The sequence below is a fragment of the Harpia harpyja genome, chromosome 2, assembly GCF_026419915.1.
Source record: "Harpia harpyja isolate bHarHar1 chromosome 2, bHarHar1 primary haplotype, whole genome shotgun sequence".
In the NCBI taxonomy this organism is placed as follows: Eukaryota; Metazoa; Chordata; class Aves; order Accipitriformes; family Accipitridae; genus Harpia; species Harpia harpyja.
Genome location: NC_068941.1, coordinates 23,149,082 through 23,169,555, shown reverse-complemented (window position 1 = coordinate 23,169,555; position 20,474 = coordinate 23,149,082).

The following is a 20,474-nucleotide window of genomic DNA, read 5'->3' as shown; positions in this document are numbered from 1 at the left end:
AAGCACAACAGCACTGGGGATCTGTGCTTTCCCAGACACGCAACATCTCATGGTGCTCGGTCGCGGCACAGCCTTTTGCCGAAAAGGCAAACATCCGCCTCCTTCTCCCACAAGGAAGGGCCCAGCTCTGAAAGCTCTTGCTGCTCTTCACGATCACTTGGCGCCCTATCCACAGGCACAACAGCACTGGGGATCTGTGCTTTCCCAGAGACGCAACATCTCATGGCGCTCGGCCACTGCAGAGCTTCTTGCCGAAAAGGCAAACGTCCAGCTCCTTCTCCCACAAAGAATGGCCCAGCCCTGAAAGCTCTTGCTGCTCTTCACCTACGCTTGGCACCCTATCTACAGGCACAACAGCACTGGGGATCTGTGCTTTCCCAGAGACGCAACATCTCATGGTGGTCGGCAGCGGCAGAGGCTCTTGCCGAAAAGGCAAACGTCCCGCCTCCTTCTCTGACAAGGAAGGGCCCAGCCCTGAAAGCTCTTCCTGCTCTTTACTTACGCTTGGCACCCTATCTACAAGCACAACAGCACTGGGGATCTGTGCTTTCCCAGAGACGCAACATCTCATGGTGCTCGGCAGCGGCAGAGGCTCTTGCCGAAAAGGCAAACGTCCCGCCTCCTTCTCTGACAAGGAAGGGCCCAGCCCTGAAAGCTCTTCCTGCTCTTTACTTACGCTTGGCACCCTATCTACAAGCACAACAGCACTGGGGATCTGTGCTTTCCCAGAGACGCAACATCTCATGGCACTCGTCAGCGGCAGAGCCTCTTGCCGAAAAGGCAAACGTCCGGCTCCTTCTCCCACAAGGAAGGGCCCAGCCCTGAAAGCTCTTGCTGCTCTTCACGATCACTTGGCGCCCTATCCACAGGCACAACAGCACTGGGGATCTGTGCTTTCCCAGAGACGCAACATCTCATGGCGCTCGGCAGCGGCAGAGCCTCTTGCCGAAAAGGCAAACGTCCGGCTCCTTCTCCCACAAGGAAGGGCCCAGCCCTGAAAGCTCTTGCTGCTCTTCACCTACCCTTGGCGCCCTATCCACAGGCACAACAGCACTGGGGATCTGTGCTTTCCCAGAGACGCAACATCTAATGGTGCTCGGCAGCAGCACAGCCTCTTGCCTAAAAGGCAAACGTCCGCCTCATTCTCCCACAAGGAAGGGCCCAGCCCTGAAAGCTCTTCCTGCTCTTCACCTACACTTGGCGCCCTATCTACAGGCACAACAGCACTGGGGATCTGTGCTTTCCCAGACACAAAACATCTCATGGTGCTCGGCAGCAGCACAGCCTCTTGCCTAAAAGGCAAACGTCCGGCTCCTTCTCCCACAAGGAAGGTCTCAGCCCTGAAAGCTCTTCCTGCTCTTCACAGTCACTTGGCGCCCTATCTACAGGCACAACAGCACTGGGGATCTGTGCTTTCCCAGACACACAACATCTCATGGTGGTTGGCCGCGGCTGAGACTCTTGCCGAAAAGGCAAACATCCGCCTCCTTCTCCCACAAGGAAGGGCCCAGCCCTGAAAGCTCTTGCTGCTCTTCACGGTCCCTTGGTGCCCTATCTACAGGCACAACAGCACTGGGGATCTGTGCTTTCCCAGAGACGCAACATCTCATGGCACTCGGCCACGGCAGAGGCTCTTGCCGAAAAGGCAAACGTCCGGCTCATTCTCCCACAAGGAAGGGCCCAGCCCTGAAAGCTCTTGCTGCTCTTCACGGTCCCTTGGTGCCCTATCTACAGGCACAACAGCACTGGGGATCTGTGCTTTCCCAGACACGCAACATCTCATGGTGCTCGGTCGCGGCACAGCCTTTTGCCAAAAAGGCAAACATCCGGCTCCTTCTCCCACAAGGAAGGGCCCAGCTCTGAAAGCTCTTGCTGCTCCTCACGATCACTTGGCGCCCTATCCACAGGCACAACAGCACTGGGGATCTGTGCTTTCCCAGAGACGCAACATCTCATGGCGCTCGGCCACTGCAGAGCTTCTTGCCGAAAAGGCAAACGTCCAGCTCCTTCTCCCACAAAGAATGGCCCAGCCCTGAAAGCTCTTGCTGCTCTTCACCTACGCTTGGCACCCTATCTACAGGCACAACAGCACTGGGGATCTGTGCTTTCCCAGAGACGCAACATCTCATGGTGGTCGGCCGCGGCAGAGGCTCTTGCCGAAAAGGCAAACGTCCGGCTCCTTCTCCCACAAGGAAGGGCCCAGCCCTGAAAGCTCTTGCTGCTCTTCACGGTCCCTTGGTGCCCTATCTACAGGCACAACAGCACTGGGGATCTGTGCTTTCCCAGAGACGCAACATCTCATGGTGCTCGGCAGCGGCAGAGGCTCTTGCCGAAAAGGCAAACGTCCCGCCTCCTTCTCCGACAAGGAAGGGCCCAGCCCTGAAAGCTCTTCCTGCTCTTCACCTACGCTTGGCACCCTATCTACAAGCACAACAGCACTGGGGATCAGTGCTTTCCCAGAGACGCAACATATCATGGCACTCGTCAGCGGCAGAGCCTCTTGCCGAAAAGGCAAACGTCCGGCTCCTTCTCCCACAAGGAAGGGCCCAGCCCTGAAAGCTCTTGCTGCTCTTCAACTACGCTTGGCACCCTATCTACAAGCACAACAGCACTGGGGATCTGTGCTTTCCCAGAGACGCAACATATCATGGCACTCGTCAGCGGCAGAGCCTCTTGCCGAAAAGGCAAACGTCCGGCTCCTTCTCCCACAAGGAAGGGCCCAGCCCTGAAAGCTCTTGCTGCTCTTCACGATCACTTGGCGCCCTATCCACAGGCACAACAGCACTGGGGATCTGTGCTTTCCCAGAGACGCAACATCTCATGGCGCTCGGCCACTGCAGAGCTTCTTGCCGAAAAGGCAAACGTCCAGCTCCTTCTCCCACAAAGAATGGCCCAGCCCTGAAAGCTCTTGCTGCTCTTCATGGTCCCTTGGCACCCTATCTACAGGCACAACAGCACTGGGGATCTGTGCTTTCCCAGAGACGCAACATCTCATGGTGCTCGGCCACTGCAGAGCCTCTTGCCGAAAAGGCAAACTTCTGGCTCCTTCTCCCACAAGGAAGGGCCCAGCCCTGAAAGCTCTTGCTGCTCTTCATGGTCCCTTGGCGCCCTATCTACAGGCACAACAGCACTGGGGATCTGTGCTTTCCCAGAGACGCAACATCTCATGGTGCTCGGCCGCGGCAGAGACTCTTGCCGAAAAGGCAAACATCCGGCTCCTTCTCCCACAAGGAAGGGCCCAGCCCTGAAAGCTCTTGCTGCTCTTCACGATCACTTGGCGCCCTATCCACAGGCACAACAGCACTGGGGATCTGTGCTTTCCCAGAGACGCAACATCTCATGGTGCTCGGCAACTGCAGAGCTTCTTGCCGAAAAGGCAAACGTCCAGCTCCTTCTCCCACAAGGAAGGGCCCAGCCATGAAAGCTCTTGCTGCTCTTCATGGTCCCTTGGCGCCCTATCTACAGGCACAACAGCACTGGGGATCTGTGCTTTCCCAGAGACGCAACATCTCATGGTGCTCGGCAGCGGCAGAGGCTCTTGCCGAAAAGGCAAACGTCCCGCCTCCTTCTCCGACAAGGAAGGGCCCAGCCCTGAAAGCTCTTGCTGCTCTTTACTTACGCTTGGCACCCTATCTACAAGCACAACAGCACTGGGGATCTGTGCTTTCCCAGAGACGCAACATCTCATGGCACTCGTCAGCGGCAGAGCCTCTTGCCGAAAAGGCAAACGTCCGGCTCCTTCTCCCACAAGGAAGGGCCCAGCCCTGAAAGCTCTTGCTGCTCTTCACGATCACTTGGCGCCCTATCCACAGGCACAACAGCACTGGGGATCTGTGCTTTCCCAGAGACGCAACATCTCATGGCGCTCGGCCACTGCAGAGCTTCTTGCCGAAAAGGCAAACGTCCAGCTCCTTCTCCCACAAAGAATGGCCCAGCCCTGAAAGCTCTTGCTGCTCTTCATGGTCCCTTGGCACCCTATCTACAGGCACAACAGCACTGGGGATCTGTGCTTTCCCAGAGACGCAACATCTCATGGTGCTCGGCAGCAGCACAGCCTCTTGCCTAAAAGGCAAACGTCCGCCTCATTCTCCCACAAGGAAGGGCCCAGCCCTGAAAGCTCTTCCTGCTCTTCACCTACACTTGGCGCCCTATCTACAGGCACAACAGCACTGGGGATCTGTGCTTTCCCAGACACACAACATCTCATGGTGCTCGGCAGCAGCACAGCCTCTTGCCTAAAAGGCAAACGTCCGGCTCCTTCTCCCACAAGGAAGGGCTCAGCCCTGAAATCTCTTCCTGCTCTTCACGGTCACTTGGCGCCCTATCTACAGGCACAACAGCACTGGGGATCTGTGCTTTCCCAGACACACAACATCTCATGGTGCTTGGCCGCGGCTGAGACTCTTGCCGAAAAGGCAAACATCCGCCTCCTTCTCCCACAAGGAAGGGCCCAGCCCTGAAAGCTCTTGCTGCTCTTCACGGTCCCTTGGTGCCCTATCTACAGGCACAACAGCACTGGGGATCTGTGCTTTCCCAGAGACGCAACATCTCATGGCGCTCGGCCACTGCAGAGCTTCTTGCCGAAAAGGCAAACGTCCAGCTCCCTCTCCCAAAAAGAATGGCCCAGCCCTGAAAGCTCTTGCTGCTCTTCACCTACGCTTGGCACCCTATCTACAGGCACAACAGCACTGGGGATCTGTGCTTTCCCAGAGACGCATCATCTCATGGTGGTCGGCCGCGGCAGAGGCTCTTGCCGAAAAGGCAAACGTCCGGCTCCTTCTCCCACAAGGAAGGGCCCAGCCCTGAAAGCTCTTGCAGCTCTTCAGGGTCACTTGGTGCCCTATCTACAGGCACAACAGCACTGGGGATCTGTGCTTTCCCAGAGACGCAACATCTCATGGTGCTCGGCAGCAGCACAGCCTCTTGCCTAAAAGGCAAACGTCCGGCTCCTTCTCCCACAAGGAAGGGCCCAGCCCTGAAAGCTCTTGCTGCTCTTCACAGTCACTTGGCGCCCTATCTACAGGCACAACAGCACTGGGGATCTGTGCTTTCCCAGACACACAACATCTCATGGTGGTTGGCCGCGGCTGAGACTCTTGCCGAAAAGGCAAACATCCGCCTCCTTCTCCCACAAGGAAGGGCCCAGCCCTGAAAGCTCTTGCTGCTCTTCACGGTCCCTTGGTGCCCTATCTACAGGCACAACAGCACTGGGGATCTGTGCTTTCCCAGAGACGCAACATCTCATGGCACTCGGCCACGGCAGAGGCTCTTGCCGAAAAGGCAAACGTCCGGCTCATTCTCCCACAAGGAAGGGCCCAGCCCTGAAAGCTCTTCCTGCTCTTCACCTACCCTTGGTGCCCTATCTACAGGCACAACAGCACTGGGGATCTGTGCTTTCCCAGACACGCAACATCTCATGGTGCTCGGTCGCGGCACAGCCTTTTGCCAAAAAGGCAAACATCCGGCTCCTTCTCCCACAAGGAAGGGCCCAGCTCTGAAAGCTCTTGCTGCTCTTCACGATCACTTGGCGCCCTATCCACAGGCACAACAGCACTGGGGATCTGTGCTTTCCCAGAGACGCAACATCTCATGGCGCTCGGCCACTGCAGAGCTTCTTGCCGAAAAGGCAAACGTCCAGCTCCTTCTCCCACAAAGAATGGCCCAGCCCTGAAAGCTCTTGCTGCTCTTCACCTACGCTTGGCACCCTATCTACAGGCACAACAGCACTGGGGATCTGTGCTTTCCCAGAGACGCAACATCTCATGGTGGTCGGCCGCGGCAGAGGCTCTTGCCGAAAAGGCAAACGTCCGGCTCCTTCTCCCACAAGGAAGGGCCCAGCCCTGAAAGCTCTTGCTGCTCTTCACGGTCCCTTGGTGCCCTATCTACAGGCACAACAGCACTGGGGATCTGTGCTTTCCCAGAGACGCAACATCTCATGGTGCTCGGCAGCGGCAGAGGCTCTTGCCGAAAAGGCAAACGTCCCGCCTCCTTCTCCGACAAGGAAGGGCCCAGCCCTGAAAGCTCTTCCTGCTCTTCACCTACGCTTGGCACCCTATCTACAAGCACAACAGCACTGGGGATCAGTGCTTTCCCAGAGACGCAACATATCATGGCACTCGTCAGCGGCAGAGCCTCTTGCCGAAAAGGCAAACGTCCGGCTCCTTCTCCCACAAGGAAGGGCCCAGCCCTGAAAGCTCTTGCTGCTCTTCACGGTCCCTTGGTGCCCTATCTACAGGCACAACAGCACTGGGGATCTGTGCTTTCCCACAGACGCAACATCTCATGGTGCTCGGCAGCGGCAGAGCCTCTTGCCGAAAAGGCAAAAGTCCGGCTCCTTCTCCCACAAGGAAGGGCCCAGCCCTGAAAGCTCTTGCTGCTCTTCAACTACGCTTGGCACCCTATCTACAAGCACAACAGCACTGGGGATCTGTGCTTTCCCAGAGACGCAACATATCATGGCACTCGTCAGCGGCAGAGCCTCTTGCCGAAAAGGCAAACGTCCGGCTCCTTCTCCCACAAGGAAGGGCCCAGCCCTGAAAGCTCTTGCTGCTCTTCACGATCACTTGGCGCCCTATCCACAGGCACAACAGCACTGGGGATCTGTGCTTTCCCAGAGACGCAACATCTCATGGCGCTCGGCCACTGCAGAGCTTCTTGCCGAAAAGGCAAACGTCCAGCTCCTTCTCCCACAAAGAATGGCCCAGCCCTGAAAGCTCTTGCTGCTCTTCATGGTCCCTTGGCACCCTATCTACAGGCACAACAGCACTGGGGATCTGTGCTTTCCCAGAGACGCAACATCTCATGGTGCTCGGCCACTGCAGAGCCTCTTGCCGAAAAGGCAAACTTCTGGCTCCTTCTCCCACAAGGAAGGGCCCAGCCCTGAAAGCTGTGGCTGCTCTTCACCTATGCTTGGCACCCTATCTACAGGCACAACAGCACTGGGGATCTGTGCTTTCCCAGAGACGCAACATCTCATGGTGCTCGGCCGCGGCTGAGACTCTTGCCGAAAAGGCAAACAACCGCCTCCTTCTCCCACAAGGAAGGGCCCAGCCCTGAAAGCTCTTGCTGCTCTTCATGGTCCCTTGGCGCCCTATCTACAGGCACAACAGCACTGGGGATCTGTGCTTTCCCAGAGACGCAACATCTCATGGTGCTCGGCCGCGGCAGAGACTCTTGCCGAAAAGGCAAACATCCGGCTCCTTCTCCCACAAGGAAGGGCCCAGCCCTGAAAGCTCTTGCTGCTCTTCACGATCACTTGGCACCCTATCCACAGGCACAACAGCACTGGGGATCTGTGCTTTCCCAGAGACGCAACATCTCATGGTGCTCGGCAACTGCAGAGCTTCTTGCCGAAAAGGCAAACGTCCAGCTCCTTCTCCCACAAGGAAGGGCCCAGCCATGAAAGCTCTTGCTGCTCTTCATGGTCCCTTGGCGCCCTATCTACAGGCACAACAGCACTGGGGATCTGTGCTTTCCCAGAGACGCAACATCTCATGGTGCTCGGCAGCGGCAGAGGCTCTTGCCGAAAAGGCAAACGTCCCGCCTCCTTCTCCGACAAGGAAGGGCCCAGCCCTGAAAGCTCTTGCTGCTCTTTACTTACGCTTGGCACCCTATCTACAAGCACAACAGCACTGGGGATCTGTGCTTTCCCAGAGACGCAACATCTCATGGCACTCGTCAGCGGCAGAGCCTCTTGCCGAAAAGGCAAACGTCCGGCTCCTTCTCCCACAAGGAAGGGCCCAGCCCTGAAAGCTCTTGCTGCTCTTCACGATCACTTGGCGCCCTATCCACAGGCACAACAGCACTGGGGATCTGTGCTTTCCCAGAGACGCAACATCTCATGGCGCTCGGCCACTGCAGAGCTTCTTGCCGAAAAGGCAAACGTCCAGCTCCTTCTCCCACAAAGAATGGCCCAGCCCTGAAAGCTCTTGCTGCTCTTCATGGTCCCTTGGCACCCTATCTACAGGCACAACAGCACTGGGGATCTGTGCTTTCCCAGAGACGCAACATCTCATGGTGCTCGGCAGCAGCACAGCCTCTTGCCTAAAAGGCAAACGTCCGCCTCATTCTCCCACAAGGAAGGGCCCAGCCCTGAAAGCTCTTCCTGCTCTTCACCTACACTTGGCGCCCTATCTACAGGCACAACAGCACTGGGGATCTGTGCTTTCCCAGACACACAACATCTCATGGTGCTCGGCAGCAGCACAGCCTCTTGCCTAAAAGGCAAACGTCCGGCTCCTTCTCCCACAAGGAAGGGCTCAGCCCTGAAATCTCTTCCTGCTCTTCACGGTCACTTGGCGCCCTATCTACAGGCACAACAGCACTGGGGATCTGTGCTTTCCCAGACACACAACATCTCATGGTGCTTGGCCGCGGCTGAGACTCTTGCCGAAAAGGCAAACATCCGCCTCCTTCTCCCACAAGGAAGGGCCCAGCCCTGAAAGCTCTTGCTGCTCTTCACGGTCCCTTGGTGCCCTATCTACAGGCACAACAGCACTGGGGATCTGTGCTTTCCCAGAGACGCAACATCTCATGGCGCTCGGCCACTGCAGAGCTTCTTGCCGAAAAGGCAAACGTCCAGCTCCCTCTCCCAAAAAGAATGGCCCAGCCCTGAAAGCTCTTGCTGCTCTTCACCTACGCTTGGCACCCTATCTACAGGCACAACAGCACTGGGGATCTGTGCTTTCCCAGAGACGCATCATCTCATGGTGGTCGGCCGCGGCAGAGGCTCTTGCCGAAAAGGCAAACGTCCGGCTCCTTCTCCCACAAGGAAGGGCCCAGCCCTGAAAGCTCTTGCAGCTCTTCAGGGTCACTTGGTGCCCTATCTACAGGCACAACAGCACTGGGGATCTGTGCTTTCCCAGAGACGCAACATCTCATGGTGCTCGGCAGCAGCACAGCCTCTTGCCTAAAAGGCAAACGTCCGGCTCCTTCTCCCACAAGGAAGGGCCCAGCCCTGAAAGCTCTTGCTGCTCTTTACTTACGCTTGGCACCCTATCTACAAGCACAACAGCACTGGGGATCTGTGCTTTCCCAGACACACAACATCTCATGGTGCTTGGCCGCGGCTGAGACTCTTGCCGAAAAGGCAAACATCCGGCTCCTTCTCCCACAAGGAAGGGCCCAGCCCTGAAAGCTCTTGCTGCTCTTCACGGTCCCTTGGTGCCCTATCTACAGGCACAACAGCACTGGGGATCTGTGCTTTCCCAGAGACGCAACATCTCATGGTGCTCGGCAGCGGCAGAGGCTCTTGCCGAAAAGGCAAACGTCCCGCCTCCTTCTCCGACAAGGAAGGGCCCAGCCCTGAAAGCTCTTGCTGCTCTTTACTTACGCTTGGCACCCTATCTACAGGCACAACAGCACTGGGGATCTGTGCTTTCCCAGAGACGCAACATCTCATGGCGCTCGGCCACGGCAGAGGCTCTTGCCGAAAAGGCAAACGTCCGGCTCCTTCTCCCACAAGGAAGGGCCCAGCCTTGAAAGCTCTTGCTGCTCTTCACGGTCCCTTGGTGCCCTATCTACAGGCACAACAGCACTGGGGATCTGTGCTTTCCCAGAGACGCAACATCTCATGGCGCTCGGCCACTGCAGAGCTTCTTGCCGAAAAGGCAAACGTCCAGCTCCTTCTCCCACAAAGAATAGCCCAGCCCTGAAAGCTCTTGCTGCTCTTCACCTACGCTTGGCACCCTATCTACAGGCACAACAGCAGTGGGGATCTGTGCTTTCCCAGAGACGCAACATCTCATGGTGGTCGGCCGCGGCAGAGGCTCTTGCCGAAAAGGCAAACGTCCGCCTCCTTCTCCCACAAGGAAGGGCCCAGCCCTGAAAGCTCTTGCTGCTCTTCACGGTCCCTTGGCGCCCTATCTACAGGCACAACAGCACTGGGGATCTGTGCTTTCCCAGAGACGCAACATCTCATGGCACTCGGCCGCAGCTCAGCCTCTTGCCGAAAAGGCAAATGTCCGGCTCCTTCTCCCACAAGGAATGGCCCAGCCATGAAAGCTCTTGCTGCTCTTCACTGTCCCTTGGTGCCCTATCTACAGGCACAACAGCACTGGGGATCTGTGCTTTCCCAGAGACGCAACATCTCATGGTGCTCGGCCACTGCAGAGCCTCTTGCCGAAAAGGCAAACGTCCGGCTCCTTCTCCCACAAGGAAGGGCCCAGCCCTGAAAGCTCTTGCTGCTCTTCACGGTCCCTTGGTGCCCTATCTACAAGCACAACAGCACTGGGGATCTGTGCTTTCCCAGAGACGCAATATCTCATGGTGCTCGGCAGCAGCACAGCCTCTTGCCTAAAAGGCAAACGTCCGGCTCCTTCTCCCACAAGGAAGGGCCCAGCCATGAAAGCTTTTGCTGCTCTTCATGGTCCCTTGGCGCCCTATCTACAGGCACAACAGCACTGGGGATCTGTGCTTTCCCAGAGACGCAACATCTCATGGTGCTCGGCCACGGCAGAGGCTCTTGCCGAAAAGGCAAACGTCCGGCTCCTTCTCCCACAAGGAAGGGCCCAGCCCTGAAAGCTCTTCCTGCTCTTCACCTACACTTGGCGCCCTATCTACAGGCACAACAGCACTGGGGATCTGTGCTTTCCCAGACACACAACATCTCATGGTGCTTGGCCGCGGCTGAGACTCTTGCCGAAAAGGCAAACGTCCGGCTCCTTCTCCCACAAGGAAGGGCCCAGCCCTGAAAGCTCTTGCTGCTCTTCACTTACGCTTGGCGCCCTATCTACAGGCACAACAGCACTGGGGATCTGTGCTTTCCCAGAGACGCAACATCTCATGGTGCTCGTCAGCGGCAGAGGCTCTTGCCGAAAAGGCAAACGTCTGGCTCCTTCTCCCACAAGGAAGGGCCCAGCCCTGAAAGCTCTTGCTGCTCTTCACGGTCCCTTGGTGCCCTATCTACAGGCACAACAGCACTGGGGATCTGTGCTTTCCCAGAGACGCAACATCTCATGGCGCTCGGCCAGGGCAGAGGCTCTTGCCGAAAAGGCAAACGTCCGGCTCCTTCTGCCACAAGGAAGGGCCCAGCCCTGAAAGCTCTTGCTGCTCTTCACCTTCGCTTGGAACCCTATCTACAGGCACAACAGCACTGGGGATCTGTGCTTTCCCAGAGACGCAACATCTCATGGCACTCGGCAGCGGCAGAGCCTCTTGACGAAAAGACAAACGTCCGGCTCATTCTCCCACAAGGAAGGGCCCAGCCCTGAAAGCTCTTGCTGCTCTTCACGGTCCCTTGGTGCCCTATCTACAGGCACAACAGCACTGGGGATCTGTGCTTTCCCAGAGACGCAACATCTCATGGCGCTCCGCCACGGCAGAGGCTCTTGCCGAAAAGGCAAACGTCCGGCTCCTTCTCCCACAAGGAAGGGCCCAGCCCTGAAAGCTCTTGCTGCTCTTCACCTTCGCTTGGAACCCTATCTACAGGCACAACAGCACTGGGGATCTGTGCTTTCCCAGAGACACAACATCTCATGGTGCTCGGCAGCAGCACAGCCTCTTGCCTAAAAGGCAAACGTCCGGCTCCTTCTCCCACAAGGAACGGCCAAGCCATGAAAGCTCTTGCTGTTCTTCACCTACCCTTGGCGCCCTATCTACAGGCACAACAGCACTGGGCATCTGTGCTTTCCCAGAGACGCAACATCTCATGGCACTCGGCCGCAGCTCAGCCTCTTGCCGAACAGGCAAACGTCCGGCTCCTTCTCCCACAAGGAACGGCCCAGCCATGAAAGCTCTTGCTGCTCTTCACTGTCCCTTGGTGCCCTATCTACAGGCACAACAGCACTGGGGATCTGTGCTTTCCCAGAGACGCAACATCTCATGGCGCTCGGCCGCAGCTCAGCCTCTTACCGAACAGGCAAACGTCCGGCTCCTTCTCCCACAAGGAATGGCCCAGTCATGAAAGCTCTTGCTGCTCTTCACAGTCCCTTGGCGCCCTATCTACAGGCACAACAGCCCTGGGGATCTGTGCTTTCCCAGAGACGCAACATGACATGGCAATCGTCAGCGGCAGAGCTTCTTCCTAAAAGGCAAACGTCCGGCTCCTTCTCCGACAAGGAAGGGCCCAGCCCTGAAACCTCTTGCTGCTCTTCACCTACGCTTGGCACCCTATCTACAAGCACAACAGCACTGGGGATCTGTGCTTTCCCAGAGACACAACATCTCATGGTGCTCGGCAGCAGCACAGCCTCTTGCCGAAAAGGCAAACGTCCGGCTCCTTCTCCCACAAGGAAGGGCCCAGCCCTGAAAGCTCTTGCTGTTCTTCACCTACCCTTGGCGCCCTATCTACAGGCACAACAGCACTGGGCATCTGTGCTTTCCCACAGACGTAACACCTCATGGTGCTCGGCCGCGGCTGAGACTCTTGCCGAAAAGGCAAACAACCGCCTCCTTCTCCCACAAGGAAGGGCCCAACCCTGAAAGCTATTGCTGCTCTTCACCTACGCTTGGAACCCTATCTACATGCACAACAGCACTGGGGATCTGTGCTTTCCCAGAGACGCAACATCTCATGGCACTCGTCAGCGGCAGAGCCTCTTGCCGAAAAGGCAAACGTCCGCCTCCTTCTCCCACAAGGAAGGGCCCAGCCCTGAAAGCTCTTGCTGCTCTTCACGATCACTTGGCGCCCTATCCACAGGCACAACAGCACTGGGGATCTGTGGTTAACCAGAGACGCAGCATCTCATGGCGCTCGGCCACTGCAGAGCTTCTTGCCGAAAAGGCAAACGTCCAGCTCCTTCTCCCACAAGGAAGGGCCCAGCCCTGAAAGCTCTTGCTGCTCTTCACCTACGCTTGGCACCCTATCTACAGGCACAACAGCACTGGGGATCTGTGCTTTCCCAGAGACGCAACATCTCATGGGACTCGGCAGCGGCAGAGGCTCTTGCCGAAAAGGCAAACGTCCGGCTCCTTGTCCCACAAGGAAGGGCCCAGCCCTGAAAGCTCTTGCTGCTCTTCACGGTCCCTTGGTGCCCTATCTACAGGCACAACAGCACTGGGGATCTGTGCTTTCCCAGAGACGCAACATCTCATGGCGCTCGGCAGCAGCACAGCCTCTTGCCGAAAAGGCAAACGTCCGGCTCCTTCTCCCACAAGGAAGGGCCCAGCCCTGAAAGCTCTTGCTGCTCTTCACGGTCACTTGGCGCCCTATCTACAGGCACAACATCACTGGGGATCTGTGCTTTCCCAGAGATGCAACATCTCATGGTGCTCGGCAGCAGCACAGCCTCTTGCCGAAAAGGCAAACGTCCGGCTCCTTCTCCCACAAGGAAGGGCCCAGCCCTGAAAGCTCTTGCTGTTCTTCACCTACCCGTGGCGCCTTATCTACAGGCACAACAGCACTGGGCATCTGTGCTTTCCCAGAGACGCAACATTTCATGGTGCTCGGTCGCGGCAGAGACTCTTGCCGAAAAGGCAAACAACCGCCTCCATCTCCCACAAGGAAGGGCCCAGCCATGAAAGCTCTTGCTGCTCTTCATGGTCCCTTGGCGCCCTATCTACAGGCACAACAGCACTGGGGATCTGTGCTTTCCCAGAGACGCAACATCTCATGGCACTCGTCAGCGGCAGAGCCTCTTGCCGAAAAGGCAAACGTCCGGCTCCTTCTCCCACAAGGAAGGGCCCAGCCCTGAAAGCTCTTGTGGCTCTTCACGGTCCCTTGGCGCACTATCTACAGGCACAACAGCACTGGGGATCTGTGCTTTCCCAGAGACGCAACATGACATGGCAATCGTCAGCGGTAGAGCTTCTTCCTAAAAGGCAAATGTCCGGCTCCTTCTCCCACAAGGAAGGTCCCAGCCCTGAAAGCTCTTGCTGCTCTTCACTGTCCCTTGGCGCCCTATCTACAGGCACAAAAGCACTGGGGATCTGTGCTTTCCCAGAGACGCAACATCTCAAGGCACTCGGCAGCGGCAGAGGCTCTTGCCGAAAAGGCAAACGTCCGGCTCCTTCTCCCACAAGGAAGGGCCCAGCCCTGAAAGCTCTTGCTGCTCTTCACGGTCCCTTGGTGCCCTATCTACAGGCACAATAGCACTGGGCATCTGTGCTTTCCTAGAGACGCAACATTTCATGGTGCTCGGCCGCGGCAGAGCCTCTTGCCGAAAAGGCAAACATCCGACTTATTCTCCCACAAGGAAGGGCCCAGCCCTGAAAGCTCTTGCTGCTCTTCACGGTCCCTTGGCGCCCTATCTACAGGCACAATAGCACTGGGGATCTGTGCTTTCCCAGAGACGCAACATCTCATGGTGCTCGGCAGCGGCAGAGCCTCTTGCCGAAAAGGCAAACGTCCCGCACCTTCTCCGAGAAGGAAGGGCCCAGCCCTGAAAGCTCTTGCTGCTCTTCACGGTCCCTTGGTGCCCTATCTACAGGCACAACAGCACTGGGGATCTGTGCTTTCCCAGAGACGCAACATCTCATGGTGCTCGGCAGCAGCACAGCCTCTTGCCTAAAAGGCAAACGTCCGGCTCCTTCTCCCACAAGGAAGGGCCCAGCCCTGAAAGCTCTTGCTGCTCTTCACTTACGCTTGGCACCCTATCTACAAGCACAACAGCACTGGGCATCTGTGCTTTCCCAGAGACGCAACATCTCATGGTGCTCGGCCGCGGCAGAGACTCTTGCCGAAAAGGCAAACATCCGCGTCATTCTCCCACAAGGAAGGGCCCAGCCCAGAAAGCTCTTGCTGCTCTTCACGGTCCCTTGGCACCCTATCTACAAGCACAACAGCACTGGGGATCTGTGCTTTCCCAGAGACGCAACATCTCATGGTGCTCGGCCGCGGCACAGCCTCTTGCCGAAAAGGCAAACATCCGGCTCCTTCTCCCACAAGGAAGGGCCCAGCCCTGAAAGCTCTTGCTGCTCTTCACGATGACTTGGCGCCCTATCCACAGGCACAACAGCACTGGGGATCTGTGCTTTCCCAGAGACGCAACATGACATGGCGCTCGGCCACGGCAAAGCTTCTTGCCAAAAAGGCAAACGTCCGGCTCCTTCTCCCACAAGGAAGGGCCCAGCCCTGAAAGCTCTTGCTGCTCTTCAGCTACGCTTGGCACCCTATGTACAAGCACAACAGCTCTGGGGATCTGTGCTTTCCCAGAGACACAACATCTCATGGTGCTTGGCCGCGGCTGAGACTCTTGCAGAAAAGGCACACGTCTGGCTCCTTCTCCCACAAGGAAGGGCCCAGCCCTGAAAGCTCTTGCTGCTCTTCACGGTCCCTTGGTGCCCTATCTACAGGCACAACAGCACTGGGGATCTGTGCTTTCCCAGAGACGCAACATCTCATGGCACTCGGCCACGGCAGAGGCTCTTGCCGAAAAGGCAAACGTCCGGCTCATTCTCCCACAAGGAAGGGCCCAGCCCTGAAAGCTCTTGCTGCTCTTCACGGTCCCTTGGTGCCCTATCTACAGGCACAACAGCACTGGGGATCTGTGCTTTCCCAGAGACGCAACATCTCATGGTGCTCGGCAGCAGCACAGCCTCTTGCCTAAAAGGCAAACGTCCGGCTCCTTCTCCCACAAGGAAGGGCCCAGCCATGAAAGCTCTTGCTGTTCTTCACCTACCCTTGGCGCCCTATCTACAGGCACAACAGCACTGGGGATCTGTGCTTTCCCAGAGACGCAACATCTCATGGCATTCGGCAGCGGCAGAGGCTCTTGCCGAAAAGGCAAACGTCCGCCTCCTTCTCCCACAAGGAAGGGCCCAGCCCTGAAAACTCTTGCTGTTCTTCAACTACCCTTGGCGCCCTATCTACAGGCACAACAGCACTGGGCATCTGTGCTTTCCCAGAGACGCAACATCTCATGGTGCTCGGCCGCGGCTGAGACTCTTGCCGAAAAGGCAAACATCCGCCTCCTTCTCCCACAAGGAAGGGCCCAGCCATGAAAGCTCTTGCTGCTCTTCACGGTCCCTTTGCGCCCTATCTACAGGCACAACAGCACTGGGCATCTGTGCTTTCCCAGAGACGCAACATCTCATCGCGCTCGGCCACGGCAGAGGCTCTTGCCGAAAAGGCAAACGTACAGATCCTTCTCCCAAAAGGAAGGGCCGTGCCCTGAAAGCTCTTGCTGCTCTTCACCTACGCTTGGAATCCTATCGACAGGCACAACAGCACTGGGGATCTGTGCTGTCACAGAGACGCAACATCTCATGGCACTCTCAGCGGCAGAGCCTCTTGCCGAAAAGGCAAACGTCCGGCTCCTTCTCCCACAAGGAAGGGCCCAGCCCTCAAAGCTCTTGCTGCTCTTCATGATCACTTGGCACCCTATCTACAGGCACAACAGCACTGGGGATCTGTGCTTTCCCAGAGACGCAACATCTCATGGCGCTCGGCCACTGCAGAGCCTCTTGCCGAAAAGGCAAACGTCCGCCTCCTTCTCCCACAAGGAAGGGCCCAGCCCTGAAAGCTCTTGCTGCTCTTCACTTACGCTTGGCACCCTATCTACAAGCACAACAGCACTGGGGATCTGTGCTTTCCCAGAGACGCAACATCTCATGGTGCTCGGCCGCGGCAGACACTCTTGCCTAAAAGGCAAACATCCGCCTCCTTCTCCCACAAGGAAGGGCCCAGCCCTGAAAGCTCTTGCTGCTCTTCACGGTCCCTTGGTGCCCTATCTACAGGCACAACAGCACTGGGGATCTGTGCTTTCCCAGAGACGCAACATCTCATGGCACTCGGCCACGGCAGAGGCTCTTGCCGAAAAGGCAAACGTCCGGCTCATTCTCCCACAACGAAGGGCCCAGCCCTGAAAGCTCTTGCTGCTCTTCACGGTCCCTTGGTGCCCTATCTACAGGCACAACAGCACTGGGGATCTGTGCTTTCCCAGAGACGCAACATCTCATGGTGCTCGGCAGCAGCACAGCCTCTTGCCTAAAAGGCAAACGTCCGGCTCCTTCTCCCACAAGGAAGGGCCCAGCCATGAAAGCTCTTGCTGTTCTTCACCTACCCTTGGCGCCCTATCTACAGGCACAACAGCACTGGGGATCTGTGCTTTCCCAGAGACGCAACATCTCATGGCATTCGGCAGCGGCAGAGCCTCTTGCCGAAAAGGCAAACGTCCGCCTCCTTCTCCCACAAGGAAGGGCCCAGCCCTGAAAGCTCTTGCTGTTCTTCAACTACCCTTGGCGCCCTATCTACAGGCACAACAGCACTGGGCATCTGTGCTTTCCCAGAGACGCAACATCTCATGGTGCTCGGCCGCGGCTGAGACTCTTGCCGAAAAGGCAAACATCCGCCTCCTTCTCCCACAAGGAAGGGCCCAGCCATGAAAGCTCTTGCTGCTCTTCACGGTCCCTTTGCGCCCTATCTACAGGCACAACAGCACTGGGCATCTGTGCTTTCCCAGAGACGCAACATCTCATCGCGCTCGGCCACGGCAGAGGCTCTTGCCGAGAAGGCAAACGTACAGATCCTTCTCCCAAAAGGAAGGGCCGTGCCCTGAAAGCTCTTGCTGCTCTTCACCTACGCTTGGAATCCTATCGACAAGCACAACAGCACTGGGGATCTGTGCTGTCACAGAGACGCAACATCTCATGGCACTCTCAGCGGCAGAGCCTCTTGCCGAAAAGGCAAACGTCCGGCTCCTTCTCCCACAAGGAAGGGCCCAGCCCTGAAAGCTCTTGCTGCTCTTCATGATCACTTGGCACCCTATCTACAGGCACAACAGCACTGGGGATCTGTGCTTTCCCAGAGACGCAACATCTCATGGCGCTCGGCCACTGCAGAGCCTCTTGCCGAAAAGGCAAACGTCCGGCTCCTTCTCCCACAAGGAAGGGCCCAGCCCTGAAAGCTCTTGCTGCTCTTCACTTACGCTTGGCACCCTATCTACAAGCACAACAGCACTGGGGATCTGTGCTTTCCCAGAGACGCAACATCTCATGGTGCTCGGCCGCGGCAGACACTCTTGCCTAAAAGGCAAACATCCGCCTCCTTCTCCCACAAGGAAGGGCCCAGCCCTGAAAGCTCTTGCTGCTCTTCACGGTCCCTTGGTGCCCTATCTACAGGCACAACAGCACTGGGGATCTGTGCTTTCCCAGAGACGCAACATCTCATGGCACTCGGCCACGGCAGAGGCTCTTGCCGAAAAGGCAAACGTCCGGCTCATTCTCCCACAAGGAAGGGCCCAGCCCTGAAAGCTCTTGCTGCTCTTCACGGTCCCTTGGTGCCCTATCTACAGGCACAACAGCACTGGGGATCTGTGCTTTCCCAGAGACGCAACATCTCATGGTGCTCGGCAGCAGCACAGCCTCTTGCCTAAAAGGCAAACGTCCGGCTCCTTCTCCCACAAGGAAGGGCCCAGCCATGAAAGCTCTTGCTGTTCTTCACCTACCCTTGGCGCCCTATCTACAGGCACAACAGCACTGGGGATCTGTGCTTTCCCAGAGACGCAACATCTCATGGCATTCGGCAGCGGCAGAGGCTCTTGCCGAAAAGGCAAACGTCCGCCTCCTTCTCCCACAAGGAAGGGCCCAGCCCTGAAAGCTCTTGCTGTTCTTCAACTACCCTTGGCGCCCTATCTACAGGCACAACAGCACTGGGCATCTGTGCTTTCCCAGAGACGCAACATCTCATGGTGCTCGGCCGCGGCTGAGACTCTTGCCGAAAAGGCAAACATCCGCCTCCTTCTCCCACAAGGAAGGGCCCAGCCATGAAAGCTCTTGCTGCTCTTCACGGTCCCTTTGCGCCCTATCTACAGGCACAACAGCACTGGGGATCTGTGCTTTCCCAGAGACGCAACATCTCATCGCGCTCGGCCACGGCAGAGGCTCTTGCCGAAAAGGCAAACGTACAGATCCTTCTCCCAAAAGGAAGGGCCGTGCCCTGAAAACTCTTGCTGCTCTTCACCTACGCTTGGAATCCTATCGACAGGCACAACAGCACTGGGGATCTGTGCTGTCACAGAGACGCAACATCTCATGGCACTCTCAGCGGCAGAGCCTCTTGCCGAAAAGGCAAACGTCCGGCTCCTTCTCCCACAAGGAAGGGCCCAGCCCTGAAAGCTCTTGCTGCTCTTCATGATCACTTGGCACCCTATCTACAGGCACAACAGCACTGGGGATCTGTGCTTTCCCAGAGACGCAACATCTCATGGCGCTCGGCCACGGCAGAGCCTCTTGCCGAAAAGGCAAACGTCCGGCTCCTTCTCCCACAAGGAAGGGCCCAGCCCTGAAAGCTCTTGCTGCTCTTCACTTACGCTTGGCACCCTATCTACAAGCACAACAGCACTGGGGATCTGTGCTTTCCCAGAGACGCAACATCTCATGGTGCTCGGCCGCGGCAGACACTCTTGCCTAAAAGGCAAACATCCGCCTCCTTCTCCCACAAGGAAGGGCCCAGCCATGAAAGCTCTTGCTGCTCTTCACGGTCCCTTGGTGCCCTATCTACAGGCACAACAGCACTGGGGATCTGTGCTTTCCCAGAGACGCAACATCTCATGGTGCTCGGCAGCAGCACAGCCTCTTGCCGAAAAGGCAAACGTCCGCCTCCTTCTCCCACAAGGAAGGGTCCAGCCCTGGAAGCTCTTGCTGTTCTTCACCTACCCTTGGCGCCCTATCTACAGGCACAACAGCACTGGGGATCTGTGCTTTCCCAGAGACGCAACATCTCATGGCGCTCGGCCGCGGCAGAGCCTCTTGCCAAAAAGGCAAACGTCCGGCTCCTTCTCCCACAAGGAAGGGCCCAGCCATGAAAGCTCTTGCTGCTCTTCACGGTTACTTGGCGCCCTATCTACAGGCACAACAGCACTGGGGATCTGTGCTTTCCCAGAGACGCAACATCTCATGGCGCTCGGCCACGGCACAGCCTCTTGCCGAAAAGGCAAACGTCCGGCTCCTTGTCCCACAAGGAAGGGCCCAGCCCTGAAAATTCTTGCTGCTCTTCACGGTCACTTGGCGCCCCATCCACAGGCACAACAGCACTGGGGATCTGTGCTTTCCCAGAGACGCAACATGACATGGCGCTCGGCCACGGCAAAGCTTCTTGCCGAAAAGGCAAACGTCCGCCTCCTTCTCCCACAAGGAAGGGCCCAGCCATGAAAGCTCTTGCTGTTCTTCACCTACCCTTGGCGCCCTATCTACAGGCACAACAGCACTGGGGATCTGTGTTTTCCCAGAGACGCAACATCTCATGGCGCTCGGCCGCGGCAGAGCCTCTTGCCAAAAAGGCAAACGTCCGGCTCCTTCTCCCACAAGGAAGGGCCCAGCCATGAAAGCTCTTGCTGCTCTTCACGGTTACTTGGCGCCCTATCTACAGGCACAACAGCACTGGGGATCTGTGCTTTCCCAGAGACGCAACATCTCATGGTGCTCGGCCGCGGCAGAGCCTCTTGCCGAAAAGGCAAACGTCCGGCTCCTTGTCCCACAAGGAAGGGCCCAGCCCTGAAAATTCTTGCTGCTCTTCACGATCACTTGGCGCCCCATCCACAGGCACAACAGCACTGGGGATCTGTGCTTTCCCAGAGACGCAACATGACATGGCGCTC